This window comes from Notothenia rossii (assembly GCF_949606895.1).
Source record: "Notothenia rossii genome assembly, chromosome: 8".
Lineage (NCBI taxonomy): Eukaryota > Metazoa > Chordata > Actinopteri > Perciformes > Nototheniidae > Notothenia > Notothenia rossii.
This window is the reverse complement of record NC_136906.1, coordinates 52,045,501-52,063,889: the sequence shown is the minus strand read 5'-3', so window position 1 is coordinate 52,063,889 and position 18,389 is coordinate 52,045,501. Positions and strand designations below refer to the sequence as shown.

General features: G+C 40.0%; 1 protein-coding gene across 9 annotated transcripts in view; it reads right to left on the bottom strand.

Annotated features, from left to right (window-relative positions):
• The window catches only part of LOC307016871 (leucine-rich repeat and fibronectin type-III domain-containing protein 2-like), a 321,008-nt gene that overhangs the window by 204,879 nt on the left and 97,740 nt on the right, over positions 1–18,389 (bottom strand). The gene's annotated exons all lie outside the window — the stretch shown is intronic.

Genomic DNA, 18,389 nt, shown 5'->3' with positions numbered 1-18,389 from the left:
GTACAGTACGTTTTGTTCAGGTTGAATATCCTTATGATTTAGTTAAATAATTATTTTAACTAAATTAAATTACTATTATTAAAACCAAATGTGTTGATAAACACTTAAAATAACGAGATATGAATATCTGTTTTGCAGAATTCAGTAAATCAAGAACCTGAAAATTGAAGTATGATTAGCCTGAGTGTAGATAAATCCTCAAGACCTCGTGATTCATTCAGCAATATTTCTCACAATATACAAGGATTTCGAAAAGAATACCTCAGTATTGAATAAAATACCTGGTTTTTGTGATGGGTTTTTATCATGTCATAGCATATCTTTATTTAGCACACAGTATGCATTGCAAACACAGATAAAACGCGTAGAAAGGTAATTATTTAAAGAGTGATAAAGCATACATATCCTGAGGTCTTTGTTTCCCTGTGCATATATTTCCTAACTACATAACACTCACATCTGTAATATACCCAGGTGTGGCCTTTTTTTTATTCAGAATGTGAAGGGTGATAATGGAGATTGGGTTAAAAGCAGATGATAAGGATTTGCGGTGAAGCTACAAGCCCTGACAGAGTGAGGTAGATCTCTAAAAGAAGGATATCTTTGCTTAATACAATCAGCTCTGGTCCGTACGGGAGCTAACACCCCCAGCTTTGTCTGACAAACACTTTTCCCAACCCTGCTCACATGGGTGGCATCTGGGATCAACCAATTGTTATTCACTGCAGATGGAAACACCTTAGTTGTGTTAGTAAATACATCTCAGGTACGGAGGATCAAACCACAAGGACTCGTCGACCTTGCAACCGAAATGAAGCAGAGATAAAGGCTCATTGCCTTTGTGGTAGGACATGCTAGAGAACGAGCTGCCTCTCTGGATGTTGGAGACATCTGGGCGTAGAGCAATCACTGACTCTGTCCAATGATTAACACAAAGATGAGACCGTGTTCTCCCATCCTCTCTGCTCTTATGGGATCCTCTGAGCCTGTGGACAGGTGTGCAGCCGTAATGACTGACAGCACTGCTCACCTTGATCCTCACGACTCTGGTGAGGCTAAACATAGCGCCTCTCGTTTTTACTTGATCCTGAGCTGCCAGGCTTCTCTGAGGAATCAACATACAGCAAGTTTTTTAACAAGTGGAACAGGAGGCTTCTCCAGATATGAGCTGTAGATTGTTGCTTCAGGCGCTGCATGAGAGAACACTTATCACCTCAGTCAGTTTGTGTCAGGTAATCAACAAGGTAACCGGTCTGGGAAGATATTGAAAAACTGCGTGGGAATTGTGTTATTACGGTGGCCGAAAGCTGCAACGGCTCAAAACACTTCCATCAGGAGAAACACACTGCAGTAAAACAAAGTATGTAAATAAAAAACACAATTGTGCTAAAGCACAAATAACTAAACGTCCGTACCAACTTGACAACATATGCTTTGAAAACATTCACCAATTTGACGAAACATATGCATTTGCTAAGAGCAATTCATAAATAAAACACCGCAAGAAGCTCACAACACAACAGAAACAGGGATACACAAAGTGATGCACACAGCTGGGCCCGGAGCGCTTGGCCAACTGTAGGCTACTGTTGGACAAGTCTGTTTCATAACTGTAAGTATTTCGTCAGTATATTTAAAATGACCAGGTAAGCTACGTAAACTAGCTAGCTTCCAGCTAATCTGCAATAATATGGGAAGGAATCATGTGATCACGTTGTTAAAATAAGCCTATAAAACATTTTGGATACGTTTCCAAAAACAGTGACAGTAGGCCCACTTTATAATACCCAAACCTCAACGAGTGCTCTGGTCCCAGCTGTGTGTGTCACCGTTTCTGTTATGTTTTGAGCTTCTTGCAGCGTTATTCAATTTGCAGCATTTATTTTGTGCAGCGCATTTAGTAAACGCTGCTCATGTTTCCTCAAGTTAGTGAAAGTTTTCTTTATGCTGCTCATGTTTTGTCGAGTTGGTGAAGATGTTTCATCATTTTCATGTGTGGAAGTGCAGGGCCTGTTGACCACCATAAATGATGGAAAATAAATACAAAAAAGATTAGTCCCAACTTTTTTGTAACACTTATTTGTTCAGGACAAGTACATGGATGTCAAACTCACCATATTAAAAGCTTTAATTTAGTCATTATTTCACTTCCAAGTCTCATTGATGCAAAATGTGTAAAACTGAAAAAGAATACACCTCTGTCTTGCAGGCAATATGTATCAATGGCCAACAATTGATAAATAAATAAAATGGAAAAAAGTACATTATTTTACATAACATGTAATTTGTTAGACGCTTTTATCCAAAGTTACTTACATACTCAGTACTGTGGACAATCCCCACAGGAGCAATTTGGGGTGAAGTGTCTTGCCCAGGGACACAACGACATGCTGACCGCAGTGGGACTCGAACTTGCTCTCCCCTGATTTGAAGTCTAGCACTCTATCCACTGAGCCACAGTCGCCATTATTTACCCATTAAACAGTGTTGCTATTCAAAGGTATAGTGTAGTGGATGCTACCCCCCCAATGTTAAATGAGGCTATACTCCCGGGTCTTAATGCTGGGTTAATCCAGGCCGATAACAGGTCAGCCAGTTAGTCAGATTAACACTAAACTGCTGTTTGCACTCCGGTATTATACGCTGAAAATCGTAAATCTCCCTGCCATCTTCACAATTTGTTTTCCACTGATGCCTGCCATGCTATAAATATCCACTCTCTCTTTACACTTAATTGAAATGGCTTCACAGAAATTGCAAATGAGAGGTGTACTGTGGGGTTTGAAGGTTATTGCTTTGTTTACCTGGTTGCTTTCTTTCTTTATTGTCCTCATAGCAGCTATAAAGTGTAGAGGGGTGTTTCTTCATAACATGCATTTTTAAATGTCTTCCCAGGATCCACTCTGACTCACAGCTGTGTGTCTGAGAGAAGTCCTTTACACTAGATGGCATTTTGAACACTGGGCTGCCAAACACCTGCCGCTTTTTGTTTGTTCATTTTGTTTCAAAAAGGTGGAACTGGTATACTTTGGATATACCTGTCGTCTGTGTTTGTTTTAGTTTAACTTCTCTGTTTATACCAGTCAGCCTATGAACACATGTTTGAGTAAAAGCCTTCTCTATACCACTAAAAGACTGTCTTGATGACAAAGTTTGCTTTTCATCAATTATTTTCTCTAATTGGTTAAGGGGTTGGAAATCTTCCACAATGTTAACTATGACCAACCACAACATCTCTATTTCGCCTCCGCTGCAGTGAACAATCTAAAATGATAGATCAGTGTTAACACACTTCTATTGTCTCCTCTCGTATTATAGCCAACCAGAATTTGAGCAGAGCCCTACTGGATTTTTAAACTGAGTTTTAAGCAGTTTGTATTTACAATGTAATTTGTCTTCAGCCTTCCTAATTTCTCCCACACTACACCTCTCCTCCGCTCCCTTCAGGACGGGGTTGCTGTGGGTGGAGTTCAAATACAGTCAACTTGAACACAATAGACCACAGTTTTCTGCTGGCTAACAACTTTCCCAATAATAATGACTTTCCTAAATGTTATGGTAATTCAAACCATACCCCACATGTCCCTTAACCTGAGCCAGGAAGGCAAGGCAGGGCAAGTTTATTTACCGTATATAGCACCTTTCAACACAAGGCAATTCAAAGTGCTTTTCAAAGATGAAAGACATTAAGAAAATGGTATTTAAAAACAGTAATAATATATAATATATATATACATAATCAAATAAACATTAAAAGAAAAAAATACATGAATAAAAGTTACAGTGCAGTCTAAGATATGAATAGTTCAATTAAAACCCTTTCATGCATGAATTATGAAAGCCTCAGTCAGGATTTTTTTACCAAGTGTTATATTTGCTCTTGGGGCATGAAAAACAAGATTTGAACTTTTTTTTTTTTTTAATCTAGTTTTTTCAAAGAGATATTTATATGTCCACTCAGGTGGACAGTATGCGTTCAGGGTTTGAACTGAAGAGATGTACATTTTGAAAAACTGATAAATAAAGATGTGCAAACTTAAAATTACATCATAATAACATAAGTATATTGATTTACGGCCCAAAAAGATAGTGCAGATGAAGTATTTTCAAGAATAACCAGGGCCAGGGGCCAATTTGAGGCCCCACGCACAGTTATTTGATGAGTGCTAGTGGAGCCTCGCAGCGGCGAAACCGTGCCGCGCCACCCTAATTGCGCCACATAAGCGCATAGGTGCGCCTCAGATGAGGCCCCCCTCCGCAAGGTGTGGCCCCCTCCACAAGGTGAGGCCCAACACAGTCTGCATGATCTGCCTGTAGGGAGGGACGGCCCTGGGTACAGCAGCAGCAGTACCAGTATTCATTGTAGTTGAAATATAGCCAGTGATGCATGACGTCCACTGTAGTGAACAGGTGGTTAATCATGATTTCCTGCAAATATAAAATCAATACTTTGATAATTTATGAATTATATGATTCCTTTGTTGTTACTTGATGTCACCACATTTTTTATACCTGCAGGGGACGCTTTCCATAAAAGGATTGGCAAGATATAGATGGGTGACTTTGTCCATGTGGCTTTCTGTCGTCCATCTTGGTTTAGAGACATGTATCATGCACTTACACTGACTTTCCACTGAGGGGCAGTGTATGAGATGATGCAATAGGGTCCTATGTAGTGGCTGATGGTGCAACTATGCAAAAAAAAACAATGCATATAGAAGAAAACACCCTTTGAATAGCTGTCCACTGTAGTGACCTCTATGCATGAAAGGGTTAAAAGCAGCGGCACAAAAGAAAAGTCTTCAGCCTGGATTTAAAAGTAGTCAGAGTTGCAGCGGACCGGCAGGTTTCTGGGAGTTTGTTCCAGATATTTGGAGCATAATAACTGAACGCTGCTTTACCATGTTTAGTTCTGACTCTGGGGACAGAAAGCTGACCAGTCCCTGAAGACCTGAGAGATCTGGACAGTGGCGGTGCCAGGGTATGGATGGGGTAGGCTACAGCCATACCAAGAAATGGCTTAGCCCCACCTTAGCCCCACCATGAAAAATGATGTTAAAGTAAGCAAAATAAAGTCCGCCAACTCGTGCGGAGTAAATTGCACAGACAGCGGTTAGTAAGATTGATTTCAGTAGCCACCTGTCTGGAAATACGGAAGACTAGAAACTGTTTTGTCACGTAGTCATCGTCTTCTCAATAGAACATCTTTGATAATGTCTTCTGGCCAATCAGAATCACGATAACGGTGTGGTGTTGTTGCAGGAAGTCCCGACGGACTTAGTATCTCTATATACATCGATACAACATTACGTGTTGATTTCTATCAACACGTAACACGAAATGAGACACCACGATTTGATGATTGATAGGTGAGTGGGCTGTCTTTCATTTTGACACACAGAACAATGGGGGCTATCCACCCTTCTCCACAATGTAAAGTAATCCACACAGCCTCTTCCCTCTCCTCTCTGTGAGGAGCAGCATGTTCAGCTTTCAGAACAAAGTAACAAAAAAGGCATTCATTTTTTGAAATATGTCGTGTAGTAATAGATTTATTTATTTTTCTTCTTCTCAAGAGAGTACCAGAATGTGTATTTTATGTTAATATTTCAAAAAATCTCCTGGGGGAGAATCCCCCCAGACCCCCTGCAGGGGTTGGGTTTCCAGCATGTCAACTCTTTCACTTGTTGGGAAATTGCAGAATTGGCTCAAGACAAAGACAAATGTGCCTTTTTATTTCACACGGTTCAATTTGGATTGAGACAGGGATATAATCTAAACCTCACGCGTGGCGTTTCACTGTCAAGGGGAGCGTGTATGTAATTACATTGCAAATACTGACTTGAGCCCCACCACTGTATGGGTTAGCCCTACCATAGATTACCCAACACAAATACTCTGGCGCAGCCACTGGATCTGGAGGGTTCATCATTTAGCAGTATAGGTCAGAAATGTATTTTGGGCCTAAACCATTCAATAAACCAATTCAATAGACCAGCAGCAAATATTTTGAAATCTATACTTTGACACACAGGAAGCCAGTGTAAACAGAACTTCAGAACAGGAGTGATGTGATCCACTTTCTTCGTGTTAGTGAGGACTCGAGCAGCAGCGTTCTGAATCAGTTGCAGCTTTCTAACAGATTTTTTAGTGAGACCTGTGAAGACACCCTTACAGTAGTCCAGTCTACTGAAGATAAAAGCATGGACACGTTTTTCCAAATCCTACTGTGACATCAGTCTTTTAATCCTAGATATGTTCTTTAGGTGATAGTAAGCTGATTTAGTAACTGTTTTAATGTGACTGTTGAAACTCAGGTCAGAGTCCATGACTACACCTAGATTTCTGGCTTCATCTGTTGTTTTGAACATTGCAGACTGAAGCTCAGCGCTAACTTTTAAACCTTCTGCCTTGGCTCCAAAAACCATAACCTCAGTTTTATCTTTGTTTAATTGGAGAAAGTTCTGACACATCCAGTCATTGATTTGTTCAATGCACTTACTCAGTGTTTGAATTGGAGCATGGTCTCCTGGTGAAATGGTTACGTACATAAGCGAGCTTTGGCTTGGGGGCCCCCCTCACTCTAGCGCAGTGGTTCCAAACCTGGGGTCGCCAGGCCTCAGATGATTTGAGGACAAATATCATATTTACACTTTTTAAAAATGTAAAAATGTAAAAAGCAATACATGATTGTCACCAAAAGCCTTGTCTCTACATTACAATAAAATATACAAAATAATTGATTAATTAATTTGAATAACAGTTCAAGTTAGTAGTTAGTAAAGGCATAAAAAGACAGAAATGTATAATTCTTTCTTCAATAGAAATGTTTCTTCTGCCCGTAAAGTGTCCAAACCGGGCTTTTCTGGATAAGCACATTTTTAAAACATAGTTATTGTCCATGCCGGTTTCAGTTGGATTATTTGTCACAGTTGCTCCGATCAGATCGGTCTCCTCCATTTTGTAGATTATTTAGGAGTTTTGAATCCACATAAACACATCGGCAAAATCCAGCTCACTTTGAGCATGTGTTTTAAACAGTTTAATCCTTTTGTGAATTGTTTCCACTTCCGCGCCGTCCTTTCATTTCTTCATACAGCGAGAATCCAAATGAAGTAATCCTGAGTCCAATAACCATCAAAGTCACTCCAATAGTGCTCCTTAATTAGGCTTTCATCCTCCTTTAACAAAATACTTCACATTCATCCAGTTTGTGACAGTAGTTGTAGCATTTTTGAGACTTTTAAACTTTAATTACCGCTGATGCGCCCCCCCCCCCCCTCTTGTGTGTGTGTGTGTGTGTGGGCGGGGGGGGGGCGCAACTTCCAACAGGAGTCATTTGGGGGGGCTCTTGGGAAAAAAGGTTGGGGACCACTGCTCTAGCGCGTTCTCACTACACACAACACGGAACCAACTTTTGTCTTATGATGTTAGCATAAGCACACATATTGTATAAATAACCTAAAATCCTCTAGGGGGGTCCCCAGGAAGATTTTTTTTTAAATATTGAAGTTGAAAGCATCAATCTGGTGCACTTTGAGAGCAAAATTAAGAGATCTATACATCTGTCAACACCCATATGAAACAGGACTGTAAACAGATTTTTCTTTATGGATATTTTATAAATCACTGTATTCTTGTTTTGTCATATAGTATTTCATAACTGTTTTTCATTTATATTCTCTCTGGCTGTCCATCTCATAATGTTCACATAGAAACTAGATGTCAATAGGAATATCATTCAGAAGAATCATAATTTCAATTACAATTTGCAAAAATCTGTCACAAAAAGAGGTTGCACATTTAAATTCAGGTGTTGTTATGGCAACGTCAGTGGCCAAACAGCCACATTTACTGCTGCAAATATGTTCAAACATGCTGTCGACACGTAAAGCAGTGGCATGCCACCATTTCAGCTGACTTTTTCTCAGAAATACTGTCACATAACATCCATATATTTCAGTGCTAGGTTGATGCTTAGCTAAGCTAACTATGAAACACTTTAACTGACAGGACTCAGGATCAACTGTGTACTCTACTGTAAGGTAGCTTCTAGCTTCATGTCGAACAGTAAGTCAACATTTCCCAGAGAGCTTTCTTTGAAATCACCAGGTAATGCTAAAACACATTACATTTAGAGTGTATGACAAAGTGTTTATTTAATATAGCTGGCTAGCTATAGCTACTTGCTACCGGTTTAGCTTACCCCAAAGATTCAAAGTAATGTCAACGTAGCTGTTATTTATACTTTGCTTACATGTTCGCATAACTTGGAAGTTTACTGACATTTACATACCTTGTTTACCTGGCTCAAGTGGTGGCTCTGGGGTCGTTGTGTGAGCCACCACTTGAGAATTGTCGAATCTTTTAAGAAAAAATTGTCTTATGTCCATCTTCAAAAACTCTGAGTCCGACTGACAGTTTATTTTCAACATTGTCACAGCTCACAGGATAGGTACCTGTCAGCCAATAAGACAGATGTGTATTTCTATTCAACTCTCTGGTTGGTCTGGTGTCTTGCCTCTGCATTCACTGAACACGGGAAATTACAATCCTGCCGTCCTCTAAGTAGGATTCAAACCAATTTAGAACTGTTTCCGAAAGTCCCACCCGGTTTTCTAGTCGGTCTAGTAATATGTTGTGGTCAACAGTGTCAAACGCAGCACTGAGATCTAATAATACTAACACTGAAGTTCTGCCACTGTCTTTGTTTAAGTGGATGTCATTGAAGACCTTTACAAGAGCAGTCTCAGTGCTGTGGTTTGGACGAAAGCCTGACTGGAACACATCAAAACAGTTATTTAAATGCAAGAAGTTACTCAACTGTTGAAAAACAACTTTTTCAATGATTTTAAATGGGAGGTTTGATATGGGCCTGTAATTGTTCATTACTGAAGCATCTAGATTATTCTTTTTTAAGAGCGGTTTAATGACTGCAGTTTTCAGGGCCTGTGGAAAAACACCTGAGTGAAGAGATTTGTTTACTATATGAAGTAGATCTGAGGCCAGGCAAGGCAAAACATCTTTGAAAAATCCTGTTGGAATAATATCAAGGCAGCAGGAGGAGGATTTCAGAAGTTGAATAATGTCCTCTAGGCTTTTATCATTAATCTGATGGAATTGTGTCATGGTGTTTGAATTGATATTAGGTGGACATAGGGACAACACATTTGCTGTACCTGATGCAGAGGCACTGACTGCTTGTCTGATTTTCTGAATTTTGTAAGTGAAGAAGGAGGCAAAATCATTGCACGTCCTGGTGGATAGAAATTCAGAGGCTACTGACACTGGGGGGTTAGTTAGCCTGTCAACGGAAGCAAACAAGGCACGTGCGTTGTTTTTGTTTTTGGTAATGATGTCAGAGAAGAAAGACTGTTGTGCGTTTTTCAATTCCAAATTATAAAGGCCAAGTCTCTCTTTATAGATTTCAAAGTGCACCTGGAGATTTGTTTTTCGCCACCTGCGTTCAGCATTTCGACATTCTCTTTTTTCTGTTCTCACGGTCATGGCCTTTCTCCATGGAGATATTTTCTTGCCAGTCACTTCCTTTATCTTAGTTGGAGCAATGGCATCTATAACATTTTTACTTATTTACTGAGATGTTAGCAGGGGCAAGTGTGGAAGATTCTGAGTAAACATTTCCCTAGTATTTTCAGTGAAATATCGCCTTGTGGTTACCTGTTTTTGAACATTTTTGGGAATAGAAATAGAGCTCTCAGAGAAAACACAGGAATGATCAGAGAGTGCAACATCAGTCACCACAACCTTAGAGATATTCAGACCCTTTGAGATAATTAAGTCCAGAGTGTGCCCCTTATTGTGCGTGGGCTCCGTCACATGCTGAGTCAGTCCATAGTTATCAAGACCACAAAACAGTTCTTTAGCCCCTCTGTCCTGGGGGTTGTCAACATGGATGTTAAAATCACCAACAATGACTAAACGGTCAAAGTCAATACACACTATAGACAGCAGTTCAGTAAAGTCATCAAAAAAGCTCACATAGTATTTGGGTGGTCTATAGATATTTAGGAACAGAGCTTGAGAGGAGCATTTCAGCTGAAGGGCCACATATTCAAAAGAAGCAAAGTTCCCATAAGATGTCTTCCTGCATTGAAGGGAATCATTGAACAAAATAGCAACTCCACCCCCTTTCTTATGCATTCTTTCCTGACTCATAAAACTAAAGTTGGGAGGTGTTGATTCGATAAGAACAGCTGCACTGTTATTTTGTTCAATCCATGTTTCCGTTAAAAACATAAAATCGAGATTGTGCTCAGTGATAAAATCATTGATTAAAAATGTTTTACCTGCCAAAGACCTGACATTTAATAAAGCTAGTTTAAGTTCGTTAAACACACTATCAGTCTGATTTTTTGTGACAAGCCGTGGCTGACATGGAATCACTGCTACATTTTATAAACTCACACAAACGTTTGAACACTTCCTGTTTCTAAGCTGATTCACCGCTCTTAATCTATTACCTATCAACACAGATATCGGCAAATCTACAGGCAGGCAGGGCCCCGGCATGTCCTGGAAAGAGTTTAGAGTGCCATACGCCCTTGAGCCTGGACCCAGCACATATCAGTTAGAGTTTGCTGCGTTTTGTACACACACATCCTTATCAGGCTTCAGAGACTGCAGATGCTTTCTTGAAGGGGGGAAGACGTTTTGGTCCGGATGATTGTGGTAGGCATGGTGATGAAGACGGGGGAGAAGGTGCTAGTCTCTTCTTTGGTGATTCTGGTGGAAGAGTTTGTAACTTAACTAAAGTTTAGGTTTATTATAAAACAATGTTTATTCAAGTTGATTTGGCAGACATCAACATGAATATGTTAATAGTGGTGTTGAATAAAAAATAATTATTGATTTGTTAATAATAAACCCATTTTATTCTGCAACATTTTTAAATTACAGTTCGGACTGAGTGTGTCCAAACACAAACCTTCTATTCACCACAGAGAGCTAAGTCTCCTTGTGGTCCGGACTTATTCAATTCCAAAGAGACATTTTTAATTTGGGAAAACTAGTTTCTCCCTATTGTGCAATTTCTAAAATAATCTGTTGCTGAGTGGTTGTGACACAGCCTTTTGCAACTAATATTAAGTTTAAAGAAAAGTTATTTGGTTCAACTTAATAATATTGCTTTTAACTAACCTAATACAGTTACGTGAATTTGTTGACATCAATTCAGTTTTCTCAGTGTATTCCCACCGACAGTATGAGAGAGAACTGCTGCATTTAAAAAAGTAAAAGGCCTCATATCACGTATTTGCATTTTCTGTGACGGGACCGATATTCTTGGTTATCTCCTCCCATGCAGTCTAGAACTTTGGAACTTTTCTTTGTGTTTTTATAAGGGTATCGTACTTTTTTAGGGTCATGCTGTCCCCTGTAGGGAAAACAAATAGATATGATAAACTCATGTGACACTGCCAAAGCAGGCTGAACCGGACTGCAGCAGATAGGCCTGTGCAGCAGTTGGTCTCAAATGCTCTAGAGCTAGAATTAGCTATCCATCTGCCAATTAGTCAGTCCACATGCCTAAAGGAAACACAATACATATCCATTATGTGTGCTCACATGAGGCAGCGGGCCCCACAGGGTTGTCTCCGTTGCAATTCATTACTGCGATACGCAATCCTTCCCTTGGGGCAGAGCCAACACTATTACCTTGGACAAACACAGTATCTGCCTCCCACTGCTGATATCACAATCTGTGAAACTCAAGGAGAGCTAGCGGTCTTTCACACGCACTCACCTCCTTCAGTGATAAGCTCCAATTACACCAATGTCATACTTGCACTTGTTATCCAGACCTCCTCCAAGAACGCTGCCTACAAGTAGACTTATAATGCCTTTGAATAAAATGTGACGGCTCACACACAAGTTGTCACATTCCCTTCTCATCTTGGTCTCATTTATACTCCTAATATTTGTTGTCCATTTACTTTAACCCGTATGAAAATAGTCGCATTTGCGCGCAAAAACAATATTCAACTGGAGTGTCCCAAAATATCTCAAGGACAATTGCAGGTAAACATCTACAATTCTAAACGCTTTCAAATGTATCTCTTGAGACTTTCGAGGGAGTAATGAGCACTTGCTTAAGTATATTTGAGACCAACTAACTGCATGGTACAAGTGTTTGTCTATATAAATATAAATAAATAAAACTGCTCCACCAGCTAAACACTGCTCAAAGATTGTAGGTCAACTCTGTAAGAGACTCTATGAGTCACCATAACAACATAGTGAGGCTGTCCAACACCATCATCTCCGACCCCAACATGTCTTGAACACTGGATATGAATTGTTTCCATCAAATCAGAGGAACAGGGTCCCACGATTGAATAAAGTCAGACTGTAAACCAGTCTATCCTGAAATACAGAGCTAAATCCCAGGAGGCCGTCCCAAAACATGCATTCGCAGCCAAAATGTATCAGAGAGCAGACTCATTTCCAAATTTACGGACATGTTCATGTTTGTCTCCATGTTGAGACACATAAAGCCCTTAAGGCTGGAATCATTAGCTCACAACAAAATCAAACATCTACAGCTCTGGTTAATAATTCAGATTAATTTAAGAATGCTTTTAAGTGAATATATAAAAAAGGATGAATAGTACAGAAGCCCAATAGATGCTATAAAAATAAAGGTGTGCCAGATTACCATTTTCCACCAAGGTGGTTTTAGGCCGTTTCAAAGCGGGTGCTCGGTTGCAATCCTCTGTTGACAACACTATGTTGCCAAACATCCTTCAATTCAGTCAATTAAAACCAATAACTATGTATATTTTTGGAGCAACATGTATCAGCGGACCTTTATAGTAAGACAGTCTGATAGTGAATTACTTTTTCAAACGGCAATATGTTCCCACTTGCATCGCAGCGACGTTCACCGCAACGTCATGATGTGGCTGAGCCCAGCGATACACAACTGTAATGCAGTGTATGATACTCTAAGCTGGTTTCCTTCACACAGTCTAGGGCATTGCTTCAGGAAACACCATTTTTTTAACACCGTTTCCTGACTGGGCCAAAGGCTGTGAAGGAGAAGCAGCTTCTAAATTCATACTTGACCAGAGGTACTCAGGGTACAGAGTCTCTCTGCACTCTCAGATTGTGCACTTTAGCATAAAGAGACTCACATCTGTGTCTTGACTCTGCCAGTAAGCTGCTTAAGTCCAACTTTAGTGGCTGCCCCCCCCCCCCCCCCCCCCAGGTAGGGGCTCACAGTCGGTCAGACAAGGAACTTTAACAAACTGAGAGATATAGCAGAGGCAGGTTATATGAGCCAGGTCAGTGAATATTAGTTTTATCTTATATAATTACATTTTAAAATAAGGGGCCTACATCTCACTATTTTAAACAGTGTCCTGGGAACAATTTTAGCCTATATGTCACCTGGTTACAGCCAAATACATCATGGTTTCAGTGACAATTTTATTTTTGAACCTGTGAAAATGCTGAAGGGTCAATAAACGAAACTTAACTAAACACAATCGGCTGCATATATAGTATAGAGACAGATCCGATTTCAATCCAATCAATTTATCAAGTATCATGTCCACTTGACATTGATATTATTTCTGATACATTTGGAAGAATTTGGGATTTCTCAAACTTGGGTGCAGGGAGTGCAAGCAAAGCAAAACGTTACACAACAAGATTTGTGAGTCTAATCCACAGCTGCTCTGGAGAAAAGTCAGGGTTTTGCCTGCAATGAACAACTTGGACAGTGTTGTTTATTCAGTTAAATATGCAGCGGCAGATAGAGACTGGAAGCACCGGTGATGCTTATGAAGACGTATGGTACGTTTCCCCCGGGACACACCTGCTCAAGCAGCACAATCTCCTCCAAGCAATGATTCTGCAAAATCTTGTTTTTCTCCTGCTGCTGCTGAATCTTAATCACTGTCTCTGAAATACGGACCAATGCTAAAGCATTCTAATAACCTTGCAATTAACATATATATTTTGGAGTCTGTACATCTGTTTTTGATCACCTGGCAGGGTGTAAGATTGAACGTCTGCATCTTAAATAACAGTCAGGGCCATTGGAGAGTTATTGTAATGTCAGTGGCATTTCAATCAGGAGAGACGTGATGTATGAAATACATGTTTATTATCGGGTCACATTATATAAATGAAACATAATGATGACAGTTTATGACAAGTGAATGAAATGGTGTTTGGCGATTAGGCACAGGTTTTGTAGGATATCATTCGGGAAGGGAAATAACCGTTTCCGATGAACCCCCCTGGGTCTAGACACTGGTGGTGGTGATAAGTGGTTAGATCCGGTTGGAAGGGAGAAGGTTAAGCTTGGCCCTGAGTTGGAAGCAGGAGGCGAAGGGGTGGAGGAGGGTTGCACGTTGACACCTGGAAGACAGCTGATGGAAAAGGGGAGAGCATATATAGAGGGATTAACAGGTGCGATGATTAGGCTTGTGAATGGAGGGAATTGATAGGTTAGCTGAGGAGTGGCGCTCCCTATCATTTAGTGAAGGGAGCGAGTATTGCCATGACGTGCAATACGAAGTGATAGGTCTTCCTGCCTGAACTTGCGCTGAGAGTTAGCAAGATACAACATCTTAACCTTGGTGTAAATGAACTAATCTAAAGGATGTTTTCAGTAAAAGTTGAATCTATTATCACAGATATAATACGACCATACCCTGTATGTTCTCCTGCTGTGTTGCATTACTGAAGAGTGAACACTTAATGATGACAAAATTGGCACACATTTTGTCTGGTTTAACCTGTCAATAATCAACCAGGAAAAATATAATATGCTAGAATTGAGAAAAAGCAGACCAGTGTCTCTAAAATAATAAAATAAAGTTTTATAAATACTTGCAGAAAGTTGGTTCACATTGGAAGTTTAAATATGTTCACTGCTGTGCATTATTTCACTTTGTATTAGTCACTTGTTTGAAGAAAATAAGATGTAAAGATAACTTGAAATATAGAGACATAAATAATCTGTGCAGTGGAAGCGTCAGAATCTTGAGCCAGACGGTGAAGTGTTCACCTTTAATAATAATCTGGCTAAAAAACCTCTTAATAATTTACACCAGTAGAAGACAATCATGTTGAGATTAATGTGTAAGAGTGACACTATTAGTGAAGAGTAATGGATAGATTTGCTCGGCCATATTTAAAAAAATGTTTGCAGGAAAGTATTTACTTTTTTTCAATGAACTCCAGATGTGTCTTCACACATAGACAACAAGTTTATAGGAATATATTTTGTCAAGCTTTACATGAAATACATTATGGTCTTATGTAACATTGTATACATACTTATGTTTAATACGCTATTTTTAGTGACCACACAAGCTATCTTGTTTAGTTGGCTAACAGTTAACTGACAGTCGGCTTGAAGCATTTATCGTGATTTAAGATTGTTCTGCACTGTTAGTGTACAGTTGTATTATTATGATGCTGTGTTTATTGTATTTTTGTAACTGGCACAATAATTTCCTTCGGGATAAATACATTCTTATCTTATCTAATCTTATTTATGGACTAATACATTATGAGCATTTTAATGCTTGGCAAGCTTGGTAATGTAGCAGTTAACTCACCTAACACAGTAGTTTGACAACCAGCCATGCAAGTATCACATCACTAGCTCATTTGTGAGGCCAGAATTGTGCCAGCTTCAATTTTGATACATTTAAAGTGGATTTAAAGTCCCGTTGCCATTTTAGTTGTCATTTTTAAATCTGCATTCCAAAATGTTATTTGCTAGCAAAGCACCGCCGGCCCCTGAGCAGCAGAGAACATCAATGTCCGGCAGTGGCTCAGTCAGTAGGGGCTTGGACTGGGAGCTGTAGGGTTGCCGGTTCAAGTCCCAGACCAGACCTAAAAATGGAATATGGACTGCTACTTGGAGAGGTCCCAGTTCACCTCCTGCCCTGCCGTGGTGCTCTTGAGCAAGGCACCAGACAACCCCCTTCCCCCCCACTCCCATTGCTCCCCAGGCGCTTTACACTAGCTGCCCACTGCTCCTGGTACCAGGATGGGTCAAAAGCAGAGTCACTGTGTGTGCTGTTTGCTCTGCATGTGTGACCATTAAAGAGGGGTTTCATCCCTCCGATTCTATCTAACATCAGGGATTGTTCAAGGCTGCTGAACCTTTACAATTCCTCCACCTCACGTGAAGTTCCCTCAGAGTTGTTCCTAACCATCAAAGCTGTGTGGTTCAAGTCAGTCTGACACAAACTGAACTTTAAGAAAACCTGCCATTACCCAAAGACACCCAATGGCCTGACATGTATAATTTTAGGTAAAGGAAAGGTGGAGGGGTGTTAATTGCTTTAAAACACCAACAAGTGTCAGACACCATCAAAGATATTGGAGCCTACCACTTTGACTCAGTGGGGATGAAGAAGAATCCTTAAAATATTTGCCTACTTAGCTACAAAATAACTCTTTATACAGATGTTGGGACCCACCTTCCTCCTATTCTTATGCTGCTTTTTGTTCTTTTTTTTCTTCACTTCTATAGACCAGAAGTGTCTACACATGTCTACCAGTAAGTAAATGCAAATACCATGTGAATTATTAAAGAGTTCTTGCAAGAAAAATAGTGCCTTTGTAATCAGAATCCTTTGGAAATCAGAAGAGCAACACTTTTTTAAGCCCACATTGGTGAATAAGATCAGAGTGATTTCAAAGGTGCTGACCTACACACTGTTCACACTGTCTTTCATATGAGAGCTGAGAGTGGATGTAGGTACAGTACGCAGCACGGGGAAACTGGTTATATCAGCACCCAGCTGCAGTCTGAGGAGAAGACCCCCCCACAGCAGCACTGAGGACCTTCACATCTCTCTGCAGCTCCATCAGACCGGACGCTCATCACAAGACGCCATGTTCCCTGTTGTGTTCTTATGCTAAACACACTTCCCTCTCAGGAATATGAACGGCAAACAAATGCATTAGCCGCCCTTGAACGGTCCCCCACTGTTCAGTCTTTGAACATTGTAGTACTGCCAGTGCTAATCATTAGAGTAAAGCCAGAATGGGAGCACATTATCTGCACAGCAACAGCAACAAGACATACAAAAGAAAACTGAAAGAAGCACAAGGCCTTTCCTTTTCTTAAAAGAGCAGCCTGGTTACAGACCTCTGGTCTCCCACCAACACTTCGTTATTAATAATTCTGCTGTTGTGCTGATTAAACAGCTGTGTCTCCGCTTGAAAAGAAACGGAGCCTTGTAGGCGGGATAAAGAAAGGGGACATAAACTTCCTGCACCAGAGCCTGAAACATAGTGGCACAATAACAACAAATGTGGCAAAGGGTGTGGACACAATTGTAAAGCAGACACTGTTTAAGTCAGAGGCAGCTTTCTTTAGGGCATTAAGGTCTGTGTTATCTTAATGTTTTTAAAAATATATATATATATATTTAGAGAGTTAACTGCTGAAAGAATCCAACACTGCTACAGAGCACTGGAAATTAAGTGGCGGCTCTAAGGATGTTGATCACATCTAATTGGTTAGAACACACAGAAATTGGCTTGAATTAATTGAAGAATAAATACTCAGGTGAGAACATAATAAAGAAATCAGGCTGTGTATCACCTAGTATTGCAGTTCAGTATATCATGATGGTTTTAAAAACTAGAATGTGCAGCATTTATGATGTCTCCTTTAGGGTGCTATGCTAATATAATTTCTTTTTAGGTCTATGTCAAAGGTGCAAAATCCCACACTTGCTGTAACAGCTACACCACTGAAAGATGGTACATTATAAATGATTACCTCTAAAGTAAGTAATACAGACTGTTAGGGTTTGTATATATCTTGCGAATATGGGGCTAGCAGTGAGGCTTACCCTTTTGGAAAAATGTACTCATCAAAACTCACATTCAATGTTTTTATACTGTAATTTCCTGTGGCTTTACTGCTTCAAAGCCCAAAAAAGCACTTATTCTTAAAATGTATACTACCCTCGCACAACAACCAGGAAGAGGATTATCTCGTTGCAGAGAGATCCCACCAGTTCTGCCTTCTGCCCACCTCTTGTATAACATCACACTGTAGTTAACATGAACAATGTATAACATTTTCTCCATAGAGGCAAGTATTGAAATGGAGAATGTTTAATAAGCCGGTAGATCACCATGTGTATCCTTTTGGCCCTGTCACTGTTCTACACAGCACACTTTGAAAGCCATAAAATGTACAACTTGCTAGAGTAATTGAATCATTAGTATTGATCAATAATCCTATTACCATCCTCTCTCCTTCCGTGGTCATTTTGCAATGCAAGGCAGTAAATCAGCGGTATGAGTACAATGTAACAATGAGAATGTTTGGCTCCATGCAGCACCCTGACGTGCCTGCTGTGCTGTGGGATTGCAACAGAAAT